At 42.8% G+C, this 10,046-nt stretch overlaps 1 pseudogene; it reads left to right on the top strand.

Moving 5' to 3' along the window:
• Window positions 1–678: 678 nt before the first annotated feature.
• On the top strand, window positions 679–1,609 carry LOC132654018 (vomeronasal type-1 receptor 90-like; annotated as a pseudogene).
• The last annotated feature ends 8,437 nt before the right edge of the window (window positions 1,610–10,046 follow it).

Genomic DNA, 10,046 nt, shown 5'->3' with positions numbered 1-10,046 from the left:
AGAGGCCAGATGAGGTCATTCATGCCCTGTCGCTGCAGTGACAGGTTGATGTGAGCCAGTTGATTTAGGTGCTGGAACTGAACTCAATGGCTCTGTCAGACTAGCCAGAGCTCTTAACTTCCAAGCCGTGGCTTCAGGCTCCTCTCTCTGCTCTTGCTGTGGCTGTGACTTTACTATCTGCTTTCTGCTCCTGACTTCACCTCTCACGAACTGTGGACTATGACCTGAGAGTTAAGCCAAATAAACCCTGTCCTCCTCTAAGCCAGTTTTGGTTATGGTGTTTTAGTGCAGCAACGTAAACAGAATGGGAAAATTATCAAAACTTTTGAAGCTTTTTCTATACCTGATAAGATGACAAAACAAGAACCAGTCAATGCCCCTGAAAACCTCAAAATGAGGCAGTGGTGGGGAATCATTGCTATAATACATGATCATTTTAATGCACAGGAAACTTGAAGCAGCAAGGGAGCCCATCTATAGGTACACAATCCAGGCATGACTGACAATGAGGGGGTTTGGACCTCAGGAAAACTTGAGTACTGAGGCTGTATTGGGCTGGGTCCACCAATATTCCTAAAGGCAATAGTGTTTGGTACCAATGTTGCTGTTACTGTTTGTGATGAATAATTTCTCTTGCCTTTCTTCTCAGATGTTTACTTTAGTTCCTTGTCTCATACAATGAGAAGAATCAAGACCCTTTATGGAGTTGTTGACACATTATACATTTTTCTCTGAGGTAGGCATTGGGATCTCCTTCAACATTATCCTCTTCCTCTTCCACCTTTTTGAGTTCCTTCTTGAAAGCAGGCTCCGGATCATTGACCCACTCATCAGTGTCTTGGCCCTCATTCACCTTGGGATGCTAACAGTCATTGGATTTGCAGCTGCTGACATTCTTGGATCTCAGAATATGTGGAATGACATCAAGTGTAACTCCCTTGTCCACTTGCACAGACTTTTGAGGGGCCTCTCTCTTTGTGCCACCTGCCTGCTGAGCATCCTTCAGGCCATCATCCTCAGCCCCAGAACCTCCTGTCTGGCAAAGTTCAAACCTAAATCCCCACAGCAGAGCCTGTGCCCCCGTCCTGTGCTGTGGGCCTTCTACATGTCCTGTGGTGCTCACTTCTCCTTCTCCTATGTTGCTGAGTACAATGTCACCTCACATGGTCTCATATTTGTCACAGAATCTTGCATTATTTTACCTATGGGGTATAGCAGCAGACACTTATTTTCCATACTGAGGATATTTCGAGATGTGTCCTTTCTAGGTCTCATGGCCCTCTCTAGTGGGTACATGGTGGCTCTCTTATGCAGACACAAGAAGCAGGCTCAGGGCCTTCACAGAACCAGCCTTTCTGCAAAAGCGTCCCCAGTGCAAAGGGCCACCTGTATGATCCTGCTGCTCATGAACTTCTTTGTCCTGATGTACTGTATGGACTGCATCATATCTGCCTCCAGACTGATTCAGGATAATGACCCAGTCCACCACACAATCCACATGATGGTCTCCAATGGCTATGCCACTGTCAGCCCCTTGCTGTTCATTGGCACTGAGAAACGAATTGCTGGCTTCTTACAATCCTTGGTAAGGAGGACAGCACATGCTTAACTAGTAATTGAAGGACGAGTTCACTTAAGGAGCCAACTGACAGATGCTTGCTGACAGATGGTGAATCCCGGCCTCGTGCTCATGCTCCTCCACAGAAGTGAAAAAATGATTCCTGCTTTGTTAAACTGCTTCTTTTGAAATGTGGGTTACATCTGTAGGTATTTGAGGCAAATGACTTCATGTGCATTTCTGCTTGGTGTCAGCAGGGGACACCTGTTACACTTCACAGATTAGGGTGCTCTGTGTACTTATCAATGAGCGGAACTGTATAGCACTTTTTTTTAATTTTAATTTTTATTTTTAGTTACAATTTGCTAACTCTGTGTCCCAGCTGTATCCCGCTCCCTCATTCTTTCCCCCTCCCCAACTCCCTCCCTGGTCTCCTCCCTGCTCCTTTCCAAGTCCACTGATAGGGGAGGACGTCCTCCCCTTTCATTTGACCCTGTTTTATCAGGTATCTTCAAGGCGGGCTTAAAAGTCCTCCTCTGTGGCCTAACAGGACTGCTCCTCCCCTGGGTGGTGTAGTCAAAGAACCTGCCCTTGAGATCCTGTTAGAAATAGTCCTTGTTCCCCTTACTTTGGAATACTACTTGGTTATTGAGCTACCCCTGTTCACATCCGAGCAGAAGTTGTAGGTTATATCCATAGATGGTCCTTGGTTGTCACTTGAGTTTTTCATCTCGGCCATTCTGATGGGTGTAAGGTGAAATCTCAGGGTCGTTTCGATTTGCATTTCCCTAATGGCTAATGATGTTGAGCATTTCTTTAAGTGTTTCTCTGCCATTCGATGTTCCTCTTTCAAGAATTCTCTGTTTAGCTCCGTTCCCCATTTTTTAATTGGATTACTTGGTTTATTGCTTTACTGCTTCTTTAGTTCTTTATATATACTGGATATTAGCCCTCTGTCAGATAAAGGGTGGTGAAGATTCTTTCCCAATCTGTAGGCAGTCGTTTTGTTTTGATGACAGTGTCTTTTGTTTTACAGAAGCTTTTCAGTTTCATGAGGTCCCATTTATTGATTGTTGCTCTTAGAGCCTGTGCTGTTTGTGTTCTGTTCAGGAAGTTTTCTCCTGTCCCAATGAGTTCTAGGCAGTTCCCCACTTTTTTCCCAACTGATTTAGAGTATCTGGTTTTATGTTGAGGTCCTTGATCCACTTCAACTTTAGTTTTGTGCAGGGTGATAAATATGGATCTATTTTCATTTTTCTGCATGTAGACATCCTGTTGTTCTAGCACCATTTGTTGAAGATGCTGTCTTTTCTCCATTGAATGGATTTTGCTTCTTTGTCAAGTATCGAGTACTCATAGGTGTGTGGGTTTATTTTTGGGTCTTCTATGTGGTTCCATCGATCCTCCTATCTGTTTCTATGCCAATACCATGCAGTTTTTATTACTGTTGCCCTGTAGTACAGCTTGAGATCGGGGTTGGAAATACCTCCAGATGATCTGTTGTTGTACAGGATCATTTTGGAGATTCTGGGTTTTTTGTTTTTCCATATGAAGCTGACAATCTTTTTTTTCAAGGTCTGTAAAGAATTCAGTTGGTTTTTTGATGGGAATTGCATTGAATCTGTAGATTGCTTTCGGCAGTATGGCCATTTTCACAATGTTAATCCTACCAATCCATGAGCACGGGGGATCTTTCCATCTTCTGATATCTTCTTCGATTTATTTCTTCAGAGACTTGAAGTTTTTCTCAAACAGGTCGTTCACTTGCTTGGTTAGAGTCACACCAAGGTACTTTATGTTATAAGTGGCTATTGTGAAGGGTATTGTTTCCCTAGTTTCTTTCTCAGCCTTTTTTGTCTTTGGTATACAGGAGGGCTTCTGATTTTTTTGAGTTGATTTTGTATCCTGCCACTTTGCTGAAGGTGTTTATCAGCTGAAGGATTCTCTGGTTGAATTTTTGGGGTCGCTCATGTATACTATCATATCATCTGCAAATAGTGACACTTTGACCTCTTCCTTTCCGATTTGTATCCCCTTGATCTCCTTTAGTTGTCTTATTGCTCTGGCTAGTACTTCAAGTACTATGTTGAAGAGATATGGAGACCATGGGCAGCCTTGTCTTGTCCCTGATTTCAGTGGGATTGACTTAAGTTTCTCTCCATTGAGTTTGATGTTGGCTATAGGCTTGCTGTATATTGCTTTTACTATCTTTAGGTATGTGCCTTGTATCCCTGATCTCTCCAAGACTTTAAACATGAATGGGTGTGGTACTTTGCCAAATGCTTTTTCGGAATCTAGGGAGATGATCATGTGGTTTTTCTCCTTCAGTTTATTTGTGTGGTGGATTACATTGATGGATTTCTGTATGTTGAACCACCCTAGCATGCCTGTGATGAAACCTACTTGGTCATGGTGGATGATATCTTTGATGTGTTCTTGGATTTGGTTTGCAAGTATTTTATTGAGTATTTTTGCATCAATGTTCATAAGAGAGATAGGTCTGAAGTTCTCTTTTTCTGTTGGATCTTTGTGTGGTTTAGGTATCAAGGTGACTGTGGCTTCATAGGATGAGTTTGTAGTGTTCCTTCTGTTTCTATTTTGTGGAATAGTTTGAGGAGAAGTGGTGTTAGCACTTCTTTGAATGTCTTGTAGAATTTTGCGCTGAAGCCATCTGGTCTAAGGCTTTTTTTGGAGGTGAGACTGTTAATGACTGCTTCAATTTCCTTGGGAGATATAGGGATATTCAGTCTTTCTACCTGATATTGGCTTAATTTTCGTAGATAGAATCTGTCAAGACAATTATCCATTCATTTAGATTTTCAAATTTTGTGGCATATAGGCTTTTGTAGTATGACCTAATAATTGTTTGGATTTCCTCAGTGTCTGTAGTCATGTCCCCATTTTCATTTCTAATTTTGCTGATTTAGATAGTTTCTCTCTGCTTTTTAGGTAGTTTGGCTAAGGGTTTGTCTATCTTGTTGATTTTCTCAAAGAACTAGCTTCTTGTTTCATTGATTCTTTGAACAGTTTATTTGTTTCTAATTGATTGATTTCAGCTCTGAGTTTGATTATTTCCAGCCGTCTGCTCCTCTTGGGTGTATCTTTTTTTTTTTTTTCCTGTGTTTTCAGTTGGGCCATTTAGTTGTTTGTATGTGATGTTATGAATTTCTTCTTGCAGGCACTTAGTGCTATAAATTTTCCTCTGAGCACTGCTTTCAATGTGTCCCATAAATTTGGGTATGTTCTGCCTTCATTTTCATTGAATTCTAGGAAGACTTTAATTTCTTTCTTTATTTCTTCCTTAACCCAGCTCTCATTGAGTAGTAAGTTGTTCAGTTTCCATGTGTGTGTCGACTTTTTGTTGTTTCTGTTGTTGTTGATATCCAGCTTTAGTCCATGGTGGTCAGATAGTATACAAGTGATTTTTTTCAATATTTTTGTATCTGTTGAGGCTTGCTTTGTGACCCACTATATGGTCTATTTTGGAGAAGGTTCCATGTGGTGCTGAAAAGAAGGTGTTCTCTTTTGAGTTTGGGTGCAATGATCTGTAGACATCTATTAGGTCCATTTGATTTAGGGATTCTGTGAGTGCTCTTATTTCCCTATTTGGTGTCTGTCTAGTTGATCTGTCCCTTGATGAGTGTGGGGTGTTGAAGTCTCCCCACTATTAAGGTATTAGGATCAATGTATGATTTAAGCTTTAATAATGTTTCATTTACGAATGTAGGTGATCTTGTATTTGGGGCATAGATATTCAAGATTGTGATGTCCTCTTCGTGGATTTTTCCTTTGATGAGAATATAGTGGCCCTCCTTATCTTTTTTGATTAACTTTGGATGAAAGTCTATTTTATTAGATATTAGGATGGCTACTCCAGCTTGTTTTCTGGTACCATTTGCTTGAAAATCGTTTTTCCAGCCCTTTACTCTGAGGTAGTGTTTATCTTTGTTGCAGAGGTGTGTTTCTTGGATGCAAGAGAATGTTGGATCCTGTTTCCGCAACCATTCTGTTAGCCTGTGTCTTTTTATTGTCAGTTGAGTCCATTGATATTGATAGATAATAGTGACCAATGCATGTTAGTTCCTTTTGTAATGGAGTTGGTGATCTTACCCTGTTTCATTGGTTGTTTTCTTTTCATTTTTGTTGGGATATTATCGGTATGCCCTGTTTTCTTGGGTGAAGTTGTTTTCGTTGGATTGGAGTTTTCCTTCTAGTATCTTCTGTAGGGCTGGTTTGCTGTGTAGATATTGCATAAATTTAGTTTTGTGATGGAATATTTTGTTTTCTCCATCTATGTTGATTGAAAGCTTTGAGGGTATAGTAGTCTGGGTTGACATTTGTGATCTCTTAGAGTCTCCATGATACTTGCCCAGGCCCTTCTGGCTTTCATAGTTTCTGATGAGAAGTCCCGTGTGATTCTGGTAGGTCTACCTTCATATGTCACTTTGCCTTTTTCCCTTGCTGCTTTTAATATCTTTTCTTTGTTTTGTAGAGTTAGTGTTTTGACTATGATGTGACATGATGTGTTTCTTTTCTGGTCTAGTCTATTTGGTGTTCTGTAGGCCTCTTGTATATTTATGGACATCTCTTTCTTTAAGTTGGGAAAATTTTCTTCTATGATTTTCTTGAAAATATTTTCTGGACCTTGGAGCCTGGAGTCTTCTTTTTCATCAGTTCCTATTATTCTTAGATTTTGTCTTTTCATAGCGTCCTTGATTTCTTGGATATTTTGTGATTGGAACTTTTCTGATTTTACTTTTTCTTTGAGAGAAGTATCAATTTCTGCAAGTGTGTCTTCAGCTCCAGAGATTCTCTCTTCCATCTCTTGTATTTTGTTGGTGATGCTTACTTTTGTGGTTCCTTATTTTTTCTCCAAGTTCTCCAGGTCAAGGGTTTTCTCAGTTTGTGTTTTCTTTATTGATTCTAATTCTGTTTTCATGACTTGCACCATTTCATCTGTTTGAATTTGGATTCCTGTCTCTCCACAATGGTCTCTATTTCTTTGTTCATTTCATTTTTATATGCCACTAATTTTATCTCGACTTGTGCCTCTATTTGTTTGGCTATGTTTGCCCCTGTTTCTTTAAGGATTTTGTCTATTTCTTCTTTCTTTACCTCCATTTGACTGGCCAACTCTTTGAAAGATTTATTCATTTCCTCCTTATGACCTCGAATAATTGGGTAAGCATGTCTTTAAAGTCATTATCCTGTGCTTCTGATGAATTAGAGTATCCATCAATTTTGGGGTTTGCTGGTGAAGTCATGATGTCCTGATGTATGTTGCAAGTGTTCTTTCGCCTACCCCTGGCCATTGGTTTATCTGAAACCTTCCATGTTTGTTTTTGGATTCTGCAGATTAGACTGGTACTGTCTCTCTCTGGTGTCTGGAGAATTCTTCAGGAAGCTGAGAGAGGTCCTGTGTCCTCAGTGTGTGCTGAGGACTAGCTGTACCTGTGGGAGAAAAGTACGCAGGCGCAAACGGGGCAAATGCAGGCATGTGTGTGAGTGCGGGCTCGAGTGTGTGTGTGTGTGTGTGTGTGTGTGTGTATCTGTGTGTGTCTGTGGAAGTGTTTGTGTGTGGAAGTGTGCTTGGACATATGTGTCGAGGGACAGAGTGATGGCTGATGATCGCAAATGCAGGCGCATGCCTGCCTTCATGCTCGTGTGTGTGTGTGTGTGTAAGTGTGCGTGGACATATGTGTTGAGGGACAGAGTGATGGCTGATGTTGAACCCTTGAGTGTGTGGGAGGGGCTCTGCACTGTATATGTCGCAGGCGCTAGTGATGATCACAGTGCAATTTCTGGCATTAATTGCTTTAACCTCTCAATTAGACCCACAGAGCAGGAACTTCAATGTCCCAAGTGCCCCTCTGTTTCCCAAAGTGGGTATATGGGTGAGAGGGGGTTCGATGCCTGGTTTCTGTTTTAGAAGGACCCAGGATCTGGGGATCTGCAGATTCTCAAGGGTGCACTCACTTACAGGCAGGTCACTCAGCAGAGATCGGGGTGTCCAGGCTCTCTGCTCTCTGGTTTGGCCCTGCTTCTTTGATATGCACTGCCAGCTCCATGCTGCTGTCACTGCCAGTCTATGAGGTCTTGCTGCAGCTGGAGATTTCAAGGTGGTCACGTCAGGGTAACCAGGACCTCTGTTCTCTGATTTGGCCCTGGTTAGTCTTAAACTGGAGGGCTGATGTGCCCCACCAGCTCAGTGCTGCTCTGCTGCCAGGAAGCTCCACTGTAACTAGAGACTGGGTTGCTAATCCAGATGCTTTCTGGGAAGTCCTGGGGTCTCTTCATTGTGCTCTCCAAGCTTGGGAGGCCCAGTGCCTGGTGTGCCTAGGTTGTATGGGGTTTCTGTCTGGTTTTGGTGAGTATATAACGTATTCTCTGACAGTGTGGTATGTGCGGGCCTGTACCATCAGTGATAGCGATCCTGCGGAGGTAGTATGGCGTCTAGCAGACTCGAGCCTTGGGAGGATGGTGCAGCCTCCCAGTGAATGTGGGACTCCGAGACAGGTACTGCTGGCATTTGCCACTAAAGGGCTTGGAGCTCCACCTCAGTAGCTATAGATCCCAGGCTGTTAGGTCTGCACTGAGAAAGATGAGTCCACTGTGCCTCTGTGCTGAGGAGGAGGGAGTTCTGGAGGAGGGGAGTCCTGGGAGATCAAAGGATCATTTCTCACCTTCCCCAAACAAGTCCCCAGGTGACCCGAGACCAAAGTTTTCACCTAGTGTGATGTTCCCTTTTGTTTAGAAATCCTCACCATTGTTTTCCTGGGTTAGAGGTCCTTCCACTCACCAACTCAGACATTTAGCTCTTCCACAGCTCAGATACTGTGTGTGCTAGTCGCCATCTTGGCTCCACCCCTCTCGACTTGCTCATTCTTCATCAGGCAGCTTCCTCCATCCTCCCCGCCACGTGCTTCTTTCCACACTCACCCATGGTGGCTCTCTGCTTCCTTACTTCTCTTACTCTTCCTCTCTCTCCTCTCCTTCCCATGGTCTTCCTGTCCTCACAACCCTAGAAACTTAGCCATACACCCTGCCCATGTGTGTCGGGTTTTATTGTTTAAACAAGAAAAAATCCTTAGGCAAGTTTTACACAAGGACTGTTGTAGATGAGAATGTGCTCTCATCTGTGCAGTAACCAGATTGTGGGAGTCAACAATTAGCATCAGAGTACACAGCTCCAGACCAACCCCCAACACTAACTTTTCTCACGTTGCTCATTAGACTTATTTCAAAAAGTTTTTATTCACTGTGATGCTTCTATTCTGGGTTGAGGACTCCTGGGCCTCCCCTGACTTCCCATGGTTCTGAGTGTGCTTTTCCTACACTCTGTGAAATGCAACCAACCCTTTTCCTGAGACACCCCTCTCCCATGGAGCATGTCATTTCCATTTAGTGTTGATTCTGTATTTCCTGGTTTCCAAAATCTGAATTCAAGATGTTAGTAAATTTTAAAAGTAAATAAAAAAGAAATGAAATGAAAACCAGAGAAGTAGAGGCAAAGCTCAGAGCTGAAGTGGTCACAGGCAGGTGGAACATAGCTGAGGCTGAGGCCATATCTGACTGTCTCCCAGTCTCTGAGGAGCAGGAATGGACACCACATTCTCATTGAAGACTTCAGGAAGAGGCTGTGCTTTGCCTGAGTGCAACTATATGCTCTGTGTTTCAGTCTCCCCAGCAGGCATGATGCACACACCTGCACCCAGGACTGAGACAAGGAGGAAGGAGCATACTTAGTTCAAGAGCAGCCTGGGCAACTCAGAGCCCTTGTCAAGAAGGGCAGTCATTTTATGGAGACTCTCATATAGCCAGGTACTAGAAAAAAATACCAATGCACCCAAGACAACTCCCCACTTTCTCTCTGTCATGTTCAATGTATCTGGTTTTATGTTGAGGTCTTGATCCACTTGGATATGATTTTTTTTTATTTTTTTATTTTTTCAATGCAGTTTATTCAGGAACCTTGAACAATCATCTGACCCTGGGGAAAGCCAGCCCACAGCTTAAATAGCTTCTGGGTAGCCAGTCCCAGCATGCTACATGGGAAACACAGATAGGTCCACATACATGGAAGCAAGCCATATTCTCAGCATTAGCCAAATGTGGAGTTGTTCATGCCAGAAAGCACTCACCATCGGGAAGGTGGAAGGCAGAAACCAGCTCCATCTTTAAGGCATGGTATTACACAGCTCTCTACAGTTCCCCCTTTTTGTTTTAGACGCATCAGGCAAGAGTAGAGGTCTGATCTCTGATATTAGAAATAAATTGGGAATTTGTACTGATGTTCATTTAGATGTCATCCATCCAAAGAACATCAGACCCGTCCAATACCTTTTTCTCAGAGGTGGGACCTGGGGCATCAACCTGCTTGCAATCAGACCTGCTCTTCTCTGGGTCGAAAGCGGCTGACCCTGAGTGCAGTGCTTAGCCTCGCATCCTGAGCATAACATTTTAGCTTTTTATGGTAGCCAACCATGCT

Source organism: Meriones unguiculatus, chromosome 5 (assembly GCF_030254825.1).
Source record: "Meriones unguiculatus strain TT.TT164.6M chromosome 5, Bangor_MerUng_6.1, whole genome shotgun sequence".
Taxonomy (NCBI): domain Eukaryota; kingdom Metazoa; phylum Chordata; class Mammalia; order Rodentia; family Muridae; genus Meriones; species Meriones unguiculatus.
This window is presented reverse-complemented; position numbering and strand designations above follow the sequence as displayed.